Here is a 13,670-nt window from a genome sequence, read left to right as displayed (position 1 = left end):
GCCTCCCGAGTAGCTGGGACTACAGGGGCCTGCCACCACGCCTGGCTAATTTTTTTTGCATTTTTAGTAGAGACGGGGTTTCATCGTGTTAGCCAGGATGGTCTTGATCTCCTGACCTCGTGATCCACCCGCCTTGGCCTCCCAAAGTGCTGGGATTACAGGCGTGAGCCACTGCGCCCAGCCTTCATCAGCCCTTCTCTACCTATAAACCAACCTCCTCTGTGGTGGAAGATTTCACACAGCTGAGAAAAAAAAGAAAAAAGAAGCCAACTGGCCAGGCATGGTGGCTCACACCAGTAATCCCAGCACTTTGGGAGGCCGAGAGGGGCAGATCACTGGAGGTCAGGAGGAGTCTGAGAGCAGCCTGGGCAACATAGTGAGACTGCGTCTCTACAAAAAATACAAAAATTAGCCGGGCGTGGTGGTGCATACATGTAGTCCTGGCTACTCAGGAGGCTGAGTTAGGAGGATCTCTTGAACCCAGGAGGTTGAGGCTGCAGTGAGCTGTTGATCACACCACTGCACTCCAGCTTGGACAACAGAGACCCTGTCTCAAAAAAAAAAAAAAGTAATAATTTGACGGAGAAGTGAAATGGGCAAATAAAATATTGGTTGTCCACTTCATCCATAGCAATGGCTCCACCCACAGTGATCACTCACTATGGGGAATGCATCCTAGGGGCTGGGGGGTACATCTTCAATGCAGAAGCTCACCCGATAGACCTCACTGCCCAGCACTGCTGCTGGAAGCTGAAGGAAGAGCAGTGGGAGGGGGAGGACTTGATGAGGGAATTCTACTCTCTCAAATGGAACAGGTTGAAATTTCAGAAAAAGACTGTGAGTTCGTGGCCGTGAAAAACCCTAGCAGGGCCAGGAACACTCTTCTCACATGAAAACCATGACCAGGCACAGGAGAAGCAGCCTGCCAAACAGAAAGTCCCACTGCCCAGCTGCCCAGTCAGCTCTTCACCTCCACGTTGGCATTATTGGGACAAGTTTTCCTAGACTCCCCATAATCACTGGGTGATTTTTTTTATTTTTATTTTTATTTTACTAAACCAGAAATAAAAATCCTGCTTTTGGCTATCAAAAAAAGCATGGGTTGTCTAAAACTGGGGGAGATAAAAGCATGAAGGGCTGGTTTACACGCATTCATGAGTGTGTGCTCACACTTAACATGCATGAGACTAAAGGATGAACCCATTAGATTTTCCTCTGTTTTTCTGGTGGATCTGGGGAGAAGGGGCCAGGGAGAAGGCTGGAATGACTATGCAATTCTTGCCAAGGAAGCGTTATGCTGACATAATGACTATACCTTTTATTTCTTTCTTCCCTACATCATCTCAAAAATCTTCCCCCTACCTTATGCAGTGGTCCTAGGCCCAGGACTGCAACTACAAAAGCTGGAGGCAGGAAGGATTCCTAAGCAAGAGACTGTAACTATGTTTTTAAACCTTATGTAAGGATTCATTTTTATTTTTATTTTTTTTGAGACAGAGTCTCACTCTGTCACCCAGAATGTAGTGGTGCCATCACGGCACACTGTAGCCACGACCTCCCAGGCTCAAGCAATTCTCCCACCTCAGCCTCCCAAGTAGCTGGGACTACCTGCGTGCCATGCACGCCAAGCTAATTTTTGTGTGTGTGTGTTTTTTTATTGTTGTTGTTTTGGGGTTTTTTTTTTTTTTTTTTTTTGAGACAGAGTCTTGCTCTGTCACCAGGCTGGAGTGCAGTGGCACGATCTCGGCTCACTGCAACCTCTGCCTCCCGGGTTCAAGTGATTCTCCTGCCTCAGCCTCCCTAGTAGCTGGGAGTATAGGCATGCCCCACCATGCCCAGCTAATTTTTGTATTTTTAGTAGAGACGGGTTTTCACCATGTTGGCCAGGATGGTCTCAATGTCTTGACCTTGTGATTCGCCCTTCTTGGCCTCCCAAAGTGCTGGGATTACAGGCGTGAGCCACCGCACTCAGCCGTAATTTTTGTATTTTTTTGTAGACAGGATTTCTTCATGTTGCCCAGGCTGGTCTTGAACTCTTGGGCTCAAGTGATCCACCTGCCTTGGTCCCCCAAAGTGCTAGGATTACAGGTGTGAGCCACCATGCCCAGATGCCCAGCCTCATAGTTTCTTTCTTTCTTTCTTTCTTTTTTTTTTTTTTGATACAATGTCTCACTCCCTTGCCCAGGGTGGAGTGCAGTGGCATGATCTCAGCTCACTGCAACCTCTGCCTCCCAGGTTCAAGCGATTCTCCTGCCTCAGCCTCCCGAGTAGCTGGGATTACAGGCGTGCGCCAACATGCCCAGCTAATTTTTGTATTTTTAGTGGGGCCGGGGTTTCACCATGTTGGCCAGGCTGATCTTGAACTCCTGACCTTAAGTGATCCACTCGCCTCAGTCTCCCGAAGTGCTAGGATTACAGGCATGTGCCATCGCGTCTGGCCCAGCCTTATAATTTCTAAGGGCCTGATGGGGGTGGGTTGTGCCTTTACCCCATTTGGTAAAATTGTTGTTAACAGTGAATACAGGCCGGGCGCGGTGGCTCACGCTTGTAATCCCAGCACTTTGGGAGGCTGAGGCGGGCGGATCACGAGGTCAGGGGATCGAGACCACGGTGAAACCCTGTCTCTACTAAAAATACAAAAAATTAGCCGGGCGTGGTGGCGGGCGCCTGTAGTCCCAGCTACTCAGGAGGCTGAGGCAGGAGAATGGCGTGAACCTGGGAGGTGGAGCTTGCAGTGAGCCGAGATTGCGCCACTGCACTCCAGCCTGGGTGACAGAGCGAGACTCTGTCTCAAGAAAAAACAAACAAAAAAAACAAAACAGTGAATACAGCCATATTGCCTGGTGGTAAAAATAGCCCACTAGTTTTGCACTGTGTAGCCTTACCCTATCTGAATGGGAATGGACTGAGGAGAGGTACTTGATAGACTAGTATCGCAGCCTGCAATCAAGACCAGCACAGTGGCTGAACCTAATGTCCCTTCCAAAGGTGGAAAAGTTTGGGTATAAATGAAGAGAAGAAGAAATCGTAGCCAAGGGTAAACAGATGATTAAATGGGTTATATAATGAGAGAAATCCAATGTTACATCAACACCTTCAAGAGATGACATTGTCTCAGCTCAATTATACCAGATGCTATGTTTGCTGAGACAACTCCTGGTTTTGGAACCTGACAAGATTGAATGGAAGTCTGCAAACCTGAGTGGCCTTGCCCTGAAAAATACATTTATATGATATGATATAGACTAAACTAATTACTAATGATTAAACAGGATTCCAGTAATTTTGCCAGTACTTTTGCATGTAAGGGATCTGTGTTCAAAGACTGGGGTAGACTGCGATATTGTGAAATATATATTTGGCTTTTGTCCCAGCTTCTTGGCATACAACTCCTAAAATCCTTGGAATCTCCAAAGAGATAAGTGTGTTTTGTATGCTACTGAGACCAGCCTGAGCAACATAGCAATACCTCGTCTCTACAAAAAATGCAAACATTAGCCAGGCTTGGTGGCGTATGCCTGTAGTCCCAGCTGTCCAGGAGGCTGGGGTGGGAGGATTGCTTGAGCTCAGGAAATCAAGGTTGCAGTGAGCTGTGATCGCACCACTGCATTCCAGCCTGGGCAACAGAGTGAGACCCTGACTTTAAAAAAAAAAACAGCAAAGGCCGAGCGCGGTGGCTCACGCTTGTAATCCCAGCACTTTGGGAGGCCGAGGCGGGCAGATCACGAGTTCAGGAGATCGAGACCACGGTGAAACCCCGTCTCTACTAAAAATACAAAAAAATTAGCCGGGCATGGTGGCGGGCGCCTGTAGTCCCAGCTACTCGGAGAGGCTGAGGCAGGAGAATGGCATGAACCTGGGAGGCGGAGCTTGCAGTGAGCCGAGATTGCGCCACTGCACTCCAGCCTGGGCGACAGAGCAAGACTCCGTCTAAAAAAAAAAAAAAACAGCAAAAAAATTAGATGTGGTGGCAGACTCCTGTAGTTCCAGCTACTCAGAAGGCTGAAGTAGGAGAATCTCTTGAACCCAGGAGACAGAGGTTGCAGTGAGTTGAGATTGTGCCACTGCACTTTAGCCTGGGCAACAGTGAAACACTGTCTTAAAAAGGAAAAAGAGAAAACGACTAATAAAACAGACTAAATCTGATAAGAAACATTTACAATCTATTCTCTCTGAAGCCTGCTACCTGGAAGCTTCATCATCTGCATAATAAGAACCTGGGTCTCCACAGCCCCTTATCTTTTTTTAGACAGAGTTTCGCTCTGTCGCCCCAGGCTGAAGTGCAGTGGCGCGATCTTGGTGCACTGCAAGCTCCGCCTCCCAGGTTCATGCCATTCTCCTGTCTCAGTCTCCCAAGTAGCTGGGACTACAGGCGCCCGCCACCACGCCCGGCTAATTTTTTTTGTATTTTTAGTAGAGATGGGGTTTCACTGTGTTAGCCAGGCTGGTCTTGAACTCCTGAACTCGGGTGATCCACCCACCTCGGCCTCCCAAAGTGCTGGGATTTTGCCTTTTTTTTTTTTTTTTTTTTTTTTTTTTTGAGATGGAGTTTTGCTCATGTTGCCCAGGCAGGAATGCAATAGTGTGATCTCAGCTCATTGCAACCTCTGCCTCCTAGGTTCAAGCGATTCTCCTGCCTCAGCCTCCATAGTAGCTGAGATTACAGGCATGTGCCATGACATCTGGCTAGTTTTGTATTTTTAGTAGAGATGAGGTTTCACCATGTTGGTCTGGCTGGTCTCAAACTCCTGGCCTCAAGTGATCCACCTGTGGGATATGATGAGGTTTCTCTTCAGATAACCTGATCAATCATTTATTCTTTAATTCATAATACCCCCCCCCTTTTTTTTCCTCCTTTTTCTCCTTTTTTCCTTTTTGCCTTTGTTAGATGCCCAGGCACGCCGCCACAGTACCAGGCGTTATCAGTACCAGCTCACATTCCTTTCCTTATTTGGAAAGAGGACTAACTTTCTAGCTCATTACAGACACCCCTTACCCTTCCTCTCCACTTTCTTTTACGTGCCCACCCTATCTAAAAAAAATCAAATGTTTAGCCAACCGGGATTAGTTGAGATTGTATGACCTGACCCCGGCCAATGGGGAAAGGGTACGGGGCAGAACTTGCATCAGGAATAAAGGCTCTCATGCCCCTTTGTTCAGGTGTGCTCTCATGGCAACTGGCCAAGGAGGCATCCCTCTGCACAGAAATAAAATTGCTTTGCTAAGGATCCTTGGTTCAAGTGTTCAATTTCCTTAGGATTTTGAGCGTTATTCCTAACACACCTGCCTCGGCCTCACAAAATGCTGGGGTTACAGGCGTGAGCCACTGCGCCAGGCCAATTTTTTATTTGTTTATTTATTTTTGAGATGGATCTCACCCTGTTGCCCAGGCCGGAGTGCAGTGTCAAGATCTTGGCTCACTACAACCTCTGCCTCCATGGTTCAAGCGATTCCTCTGCCTCAGCCTCCTGAGTAGCTGGGATTACAAGCGTGCCACCATGCCCAGCTAATTTTTTTATTTTTAATTTTTTTTAGTAGAGACGGGGGTTTCAGCACGTTGGCCAGGCTGGTCTCAAAACCTCAGGTGATCCACCAGCCTTGGTCTCCCTCCCAAAGTGCTGCGATTACAGGCATGAGCCACTGCGCCCAGCCAAGATTTGATTATTTCATTGTGTAGAGACGAACTGGCCATGTTGTCTTCTGATTAACCCCTGTTCTAGGAAGTAATGCATTTTTGATATGTATATTATGTAATTCCAGCACTTTGGGAGGCTAAAACAGGAGGACCCCTTGAGTCTATGAGTTTGAAACCAGCCTGGGTAACGTAGTGAGACCTCGTCTCCACAAAAAATTAAAAAATTAGCCGGGCATGCCTCTGTTAGTCCTAGCTACTTGGGAGGCTGAGATGAGAGAACTGCTTGAGCCCGGGAGGTCGAGGCTACAGTGAGCCAAAATCGTGCCACTGCACTTCAGCCTGGGTGACAGAGCCAGACCCTGTCTCAAAAATAAATAAATAAGTAAATAGGCCACGTGCAGTGGCTCACGCCTGTAATCCCAACACTTTGTGAAGCCGAGGTAGGCAGATGACCCGTGGCCAGGAGTTTGAGACCATCCTGGCCAACCTGGTGAAACCCTGTCTGTACTAAAAATACAAAGATTAGCTGGGCGTGGTGGTGCATGTTGGTAATCCCAGCTACTCAGGAGGCTGAGGCATGAAAATCTCTTGAACCCTAGAGGTGGAGGTTGCAGTGAGCCGAGATCACACCTCTGCACTCCAACCTGGGCAACAGAGTGAGACTCTGTCTCAAAAAATAAACAAATAAATAACAATGAAACAAGTATGATAAAGTGTTAATAGGCCGGGCACAGTGGCTCACGCCTGTAATCCCAGCACTTTGGGAGGCCGAGGCAGGTGGATCACTTGAGGCCAGGAGTTTGAGACTGGCCTGGCCAATCTGGCGAAAACTCATCTCTACTAAAAATACAAAAATTAGCCAGGCATGGTGTTGTGTGCCTGTAGTCCCAGCTGCTTGGGCGGGTGAGGCACAAGAATCCCTTGAACCTGGGAGGCAGAGGTTGCAGTGAGCCGAGATCGCACCACTGCACTGCAGCCTGGGCAACAGAGTAAAACTCTGTCTCAAAAAAAAAAAAAAAAAAAAAAAAAAAAAAAAAAAAAAAAGAAGAAAAAAGAGCCAATAGGGACCAAATACAATGGCTCATGCCTGTAATCCCAGCACATTAGGAGGCTGAGGTGGGAGGATTGCTTGAGTCCAGGAATTAGAGACCAGCCTGGGCAACACAGCAAGACCCTGTCTTTATTTATTTCTTAAAAAAAAGACAGAAAGAAAAGGAAAGAAACAACAATAGAGAGCCACCAAGCAGGGTGTGTGTGTGAGATGGGTGGAGGCTTGCTCTGGAAAGGCTCATCTGACAGAGCAGAGGAGACGGGGAGCAAGCCAGTTGTAGGGAGGAACAGTAAGGCTGTTGGTCAAGGTTTTCTATTGTTTTCATTAGCAAGCTGACAATCAGTGCAACTTTTGTGACAGAAAAATGGTTATGACGGCCTGGTGCAGTGGCTCACGCCTGTAATCCCAGCAATTTGGGTGGCCGAGGCGGGCAAATCACCTGAGGTCAGGAGTTCATGACCAGCCTAGACAACATGGTGAAACCCCGTCTCTACTAAAAATACAAAAATTTGCTGGGCGTGGCGGTGCACGCTTGTAATCCCAGCTACTGAGGAGGCTGAGGCAGGAGAATCCCTTGAACCCGGGAGGCGGAGGTTGCAGTAAGCCAAGATCATGCCATTGCACTCCAGCCTGGGCAACAAGAGCGAGACTCCATTCCCCTGCCAAAAAGAAAAGAAAAAGAAAAATGGTTATGACATGACCTTCCCAGAGGCAGGTCAGCAAGATAATTCAGTTTTCAGTTTGTCCCAATTCCCAGTTTTCTGGGAATTCTGACCTCCCTAAAGACTTTCTGTTTCTGTTTGAAGCTCTAGGCTGTCCATGGACCTTCCTTCTGGCCCTCAGCCACCACCCAAAGGATGCAACTCCAGAATGAACACACTAGGAGTCAGGAAACTTGGTTTCTAGCCCTGCTTTTGCCACTCTCCCTCTCTGTGCCCCAGGCTCCTCATTTGTAAATTGGTTGTGTTGGAGTGATTGTTTTCCAGGCTTCCTTCCAGTTTCAAAGCTTTTTTTTTTTTTGAGACAGGGTCTCACTCTGTCACCTAGGCTGGAATGCAGTGGCACAATCACAGCTCACTGCAGCCTCGACCTCCTGAGCTAAAGCAATCCTCCCACCTCAGCCTCCCAAGTAGCTGGGACCACAGGTGTGCACCACCACAAATGGCTAATTTTTATTTTATTTCATTTTATTTTATTTTATTTTTACTTTTGTAGATAGAGATGGAGTCTCTCTGTGTTGCCCTGGCTGCTCTTAAACTTCTGGGCTCAAGTGATCCTCCCTCTTCGGCCTCCCAAAATGCTGGAATTGTAGGCGTGAGCCACTGCTCCTGGTCTCAAGACTTCTTCTTGAATCTGGTCTTCTTGCAACCGGCCTTCTAGGTCCTCTCTCAAATGTTCATTTACCCCTCGACTCGCAGTGTCTTTATGATCTTGGAGACCCTCCTCTGTTCTATCCATTCGCCTGTCTTACCTCCTTCCTCCCCTGTCAAGAGTGTCACTGCAGTGTCCAGATCCAGCTCCTGGCTGGGACATGAAAGAGCCCTGCTGACAGGTAAAGGCCTCTGAGCCTTAGGGGGTGAGCTTGTGAAAGGAGTGACAGTTCCCACTTCCCTGGGTTGTGATAAAGAACAACAGACTGCCTTGTGGAATCACCCAGCCTGGGGCCTGAGCACCAGGCACCCAGCTCACCTCTACACTTCCCTTTCTCTGAGCCTTATTGAGTTCTAGGGAAAATTCAAAGCTTTTTTTTCCCCTTTTAATTGCATGTATTTTAATGCTGAACTTACTTTCGTGCCATAAGTTTTTGTTTCTTCAGTTTCTTCTGGGATACCTTTTTCTTCTGGGCAACCTCCTCTTCTGGTTTAGGAAGAATCTGTTCCTTTTCAGTAAGGACCATCTTGATGTGGCAGGGAGAGCTCATGTATGGGTTAATCCGACCATGAGCCCTGTAGGTCCAGCGGCGCATCTTAGGTGCTTTGTTCACTTGGATATCCTCAATGACCAGAGAATCTACATTGAAACCCTTAAATTCAGCATTACTCTCTGCATTTTTAAGCATGTGCAGCAAAAATTCAGCACTCTTTTTGGGCCACCAATCTTGTGTCCAGCCCCACTGCTTGGCCTGGGTACACCTGCCAACTCTACCGTTGTAATGTCGGAATGGTATGCACTGTTTCTGTAAAGTGACATCTTTCAGATACTTCGTGGCTTTTCGTACATGCATATCCATGATGGCCTCGGCAGTTTCACGAGTGTTCTTAAAGTGAACACGAAGATTGGAACCTCTTGATTTGCATGATTTTGTGGGGTTCTCTGGGTCAAGTGAATAGCGAACCATTTTCACAGATTACCTCAGGCTGCTTAGAGAAAGAGAAAGAGCGGTGGCTTCTGGGAGAACTCATGAGAACTTCGAATTCAAAGTTTTACACACATCACCCCCTTGAGTTCTCACAATGAGGTTGGAATTTGTTCTCCTTTGACAGATAAGGAACTGAAGGCTCAGAGGAGCTACACAACTTGCCCAAGGTCACAGAGGGAGATCCAAGAAATTCACAACCAAGCCATGAAAAGGAATAGTTACTCAGTATCCTATGCACCCAGCACTGACTTTTTTTTAATTATTATTATTTTTTGTTGAGACATAGTCTCGCTCTGTTACCCAGGCCAGAGTGCAATGGTGCCATCTGGGCTCACTGCAACCTCCACCTCCCGAGTTCAAGCAATTCTTCTGCCTCAGCCTCCCAAATAGCTGGGATTATAGGCGCGTGTCACCATGCCCAGCTAATTTTTGTATTTTTAGTAGAGACAGGGTTTCACCTTGTTGGCCAGGCTGGTCTTGAACTCCTGACCTCAGGTGATCTGACTGCCTTGGCCTCCCAAAGTACTGGGATTACAGGTGTGAGCCACCGCGGCCAGCCCCAGCACTGACTTTTAAAAATGCTCAGTGGCGCCGGGCGCGGTGGCTCATGCCTGTAATCCCAGCACTTTGGGAGGCTGAGGCGGGCGGATCACCTGAGGTCGGGAGTTCAAGACCACCCTGACCAACATGGAGAAACCCAGTCTCTACTAAAAATACAAAATTAGCTGGGTGTGGTGCCTGTAATCCCAGCTAATCGGGAGGCTGAGGCGGGAGAATCACTTGAACCCAGGAGGCAGAGGTTGCGGTGAGCCGGAGAGTGTGCCATTGCACTCCAGCCTGGGCGACAAGAGCGAAACTCCGTCTCAAAAACAAACAAACAAACAAACAAACAAACAAACAAAAAATGCTCAGTGGCTCACGCCTGTAATCCCAGTACTTTGGGAGGACGAGGTGGGAGGACCGCTTGGTCACAGGAGTTTGAGACAAGCCTGGGCAATATGATGAAACCCTGTCTCTACAAAAAAATACAAAAAGTTACTGGGCATGATGGCATGCGCCTGTGGTCCCAGCTACATGGGAGGCTAAAGAAAGAGGATCGCCTGAGACCAGAAGTTTGAGGCTGCAGTGAGCTGTGATCATACCACTGCACTCAGTCTGGGTGACAGAGCGAGACTGACTCAAAAAACAAAATAATAAAATAAAATAATATATATAAATACACACTGTGATCCCCACTGCTAGACTCCACACAGGCCCTGAAGAGTGGACAGAGCAGAGTAAAACACACTGCTACTGGGGGGAGCCTGTCCGGGGGTGCTGGTGCACAGATGGGGAGGCTAGGGCAATGGGGTGGGTTGTGCTCAGCAGCCTGGGACAGCAAGAGAGAAAGAGGTGGCATTTGCTGCTTCCTAGGGAAGAGTAGGAGTTCCCAGACGCCCTCATTCACTGAGAACATCCTGACATTTCACCTGGGGGCGAATTGTTGCTGGTGGCGGGACAAAGCAGAGGAGGGCCTTCCAGGCTCCCTCAAAGACATGGAGTCAAGAAGCTGAGGCATATAGCTTTCCTGTTCTCCCAAGGGAACACTCTCTCCACTCTCCTCCCCCTCTAGCCTGGACAGCATTGCATTCATTTTTCTCTTGTTTTTTTTTTGTGTGTGTGTGATTTTTTTTTTTTTTTTTTTTTTTGAGACTGAATCTCACTTTGTCACCCAGGCTGGAGTGTAGTGGTGCGATCTCGGCTTACTGCAACCTCCACCTCCCAGTTCAAGCAACTCTCATGCCTCAGCCTCCTGAGTAGCTAGGATTACAGGTGCGTGCCACCACGCCTGGCTAATTTTTTTGTATTTTTTTTAGTAGAGATGGGGTTTCACCATGTTGGACAGGCTGGTCTGGAACTACTGATCTCAAGTGATCTGCCTGCCTCGGCCTCCCAAAGTGCTGGGATTACAGGCATGAGCCACCGTGCCCTGCCTCATTGTTATCTTTTGGCATTTAGCTTCTCTGTTAATATTACGGTCATGTCATTCATATGTTCATTTGCAGAATGTACGTTTCTTTTCTTTCCTTTTCTTTTCTTTTTTTTTTTTTTTGAGACAGGGCCTCACTCCTCACTCCAGTCTCCCAGGCTAGAGTGCAGTGGCATGATCACAGCTTTACTGCAGCCTTGACCTCCCGAGCTCAAGCAATCCTCCTGCCTTAGCTTCCCAAGTAGCTGGGACTACAAGCACACACCACCATCCCAAGGTAATTTTAAAAATTTTTTGTAGAGACAAGGTTTCCCCATGTTGCTCATGCTGGTTTCAAACTCCTGAACTTGAGCAATCCTGTTGAGATTACAGGTGTGAGCCTCCGCACCTGGCATACATTTCTTGAATGCTAACTATGCACACGACACTCTGTACGCTAGTTGTATGAGGCACACAGATATGAATAAGGCATCCTAACCCCCGATGGCCACTAAGAGGGAGCTACATACTAAATAATCATAATACGAGGAAGAAGATGTTAAGTGGTCCAACTAAGGTTAACATAAAGCATTATAAAAGTTCAGAGATGAGAAAAATAATTTACAAAGGGCAGTCGGAAAAGGTTTCATGGAGGAGGCAACATTTGTGTTCACTATTGAAGGAGAAAGGACAATTTTTAAATGTAAGGAATAGCTGGATGCAGTGGCTCATGCCTGTAATCCCAGCACTTTGGGAGGCCAAGGTGGGTAGATCACCTGAGGTCAGGAGTTCGAGACCAGCCTGGCCAACATGGTGAAGCCCCATCTTTACTAAAAATACAAAAATTAGCCGGATGTGGTGGTGCACGCTTGTAATCTCAGCTACTTGGGAGGCTGAGGCATAAGAATCACTTGAACCTGGGAGACAGAGGTTGCAGTGAGCTGAGATAGCACCACTATACTCCAACCTGGGCAACAGAGTGAGACTCCGTCTCAAAAAAAAAAAAAAAGTTAAGGGACAAGCTGAGATGGGCTTTCTGGTTAGAGGGCACAGTGTGAGCCAAAGTAGGCTCTGCAAACGTTTGGATTATGTGACCCTTTAAACTTGTGAGGCCATGTTGGTATAGCTGGCTCACTACTACCTCCCCAGCATCTGGCCTGGCCTGGCACATGGAAGGCACTCAGTAAAAATGTGTTGCTTTTTTTTTTTTCTTTTTTCTGAGACGGAGTTTTACTCTTGTTGCCCAAGCTGGGGTGCAATGGCATGATCTCGGCTCACTGCAACCTCTGCCTCCCTGGTTCAAGCGATTCTCTTGCCTCAGCCTCCTGAGTAGCTGGGATTACAGGCATGTGCCACCACGCCTGGTAATTTTTTTTTGTATTTTTAGTAGAAATAGGGTTTCTCCATGTTAGCCAGCTGGTCTTGAACTCCTGACGTCAGGTAATCTGCCCACTTCAGCCTCCCAAAGTGCTGGGATTACAGGCATGAGCCACCGCACCCGGCCTAAAATTTGTTGCTTTGATCAGTGGTTCAGTTTGGCTGGAGTGTAGGGAGCTTGGAGAGGGACAATGGGCAGAAGGAAAATCTTAGTTATTCATTGCCTCACAACAAATTACCTCAAATCTTCGTGGCTTACTACAACAATAAACATTGATTATCTCTCACAGTTTCTGCAGATCAGGAATTTGGGAATGGCTTGGCTGGGCGGTTCTGGCTTGAAATCTCAAGAATTTTAATCGTATTGGCTAGGGCTGCATCGTCTGAGGGCTTGGCTAAGGCCAGGGGATTCCCTTCCAAGGTCGCTTACTCACAGGGCTGCCAAGTTGATGCTGACTTTGGCAGGAATCTCGCTTCTTCACCAGGTGGGCTCCTCCACAGGGCTGCTTCAGGGTCCTTATGATGTGGAGACTGACTTTCTCTAGAGTGAGTGGTGGGCATGGAGGCGTGCACCTGTGGTCCCAGCTACATGGGAGGCTGAAGCATGTAGTGAGTGATCCAAGAGGCAGGTTGTAGGAGGGAGCTGTAACCTCTTCACAGCCAAGCCTTTGAAGTCACTTCTATAGCATCACTTCTGCTACATTCTGTGCACTAGAAGCAAGTCATTTAAGTCTGACCCACTTTCAAGGGAAAGGGAATCAGCCTCCACCTTGGAAAGGGGAAATAGCAAAGAATTTGCAGGCATATTTTAAATCACCACAGACCATGAGGGCAGGAAGGTTTATCTGCTCAGAACTCAGGGGCTCTTCAGCTGAGTGGGACTCCAAGTGATCCAGCTTTCTGTGGGGATCCAGCAGTCCTGCCCTGGTGCCATCTATCCAAGGGACTGTGGGCTCCTGGCAGCAAAACCAAGAACCAAGGCAAGACCCAGTGCTGCCTGCTGTTGAGAAATCTGAAGTGGCTCAGACCAGGGCAGGGGGTGCTCACCATCTGGCAAGCACATAGCAAGAGGACATGAGCCCTTTTCCCCCAGGGGAGTCGGGAAAGGCCTCCTGGGGGTGGCATCTGAGCTGCATTATTTCAAAGCTTTTATTAGGCCCATAGTGTGGGGCTGGGTGTATACACAGAAGGTTAAACGCACCTGGTATGGTGCTTAGCAGGCATCGGAAGCCACACAGGAGAGCTGAGGCCTGGGGAGACCCCCACCGACCATAGCAGCAGACACTGTCTCTGCCCTGCA

The 13,670-nt window shown here is 48.0% G+C and overlaps 1 pseudogene; it reads right to left on the bottom strand.

Annotated features, from left to right (window-relative positions):
- Nucleotides 1-8,469: 8,469 nt before the first annotated feature.
- LOC100587671 lies at nt 8,470-9,072 on the bottom strand (annotated as a pseudogene).
- Between the last annotated feature and the right edge of the window lie 4,598 nt (nt 9,073-13,670).

Source organism: Nomascus leucogenys, chromosome 4 (assembly GCF_006542625.1).
Source record: "Nomascus leucogenys isolate Asia chromosome 4, Asia_NLE_v1, whole genome shotgun sequence".
NCBI classification, from domain to species: Eukaryota; Metazoa; Chordata; class Mammalia; order Primates; family Hylobatidae; genus Nomascus; species Nomascus leucogenys.
The sequence above is the reverse complement of the archived record's forward strand: the minus strand, read 5'-3'. Positions and strand labels throughout refer to the sequence as shown.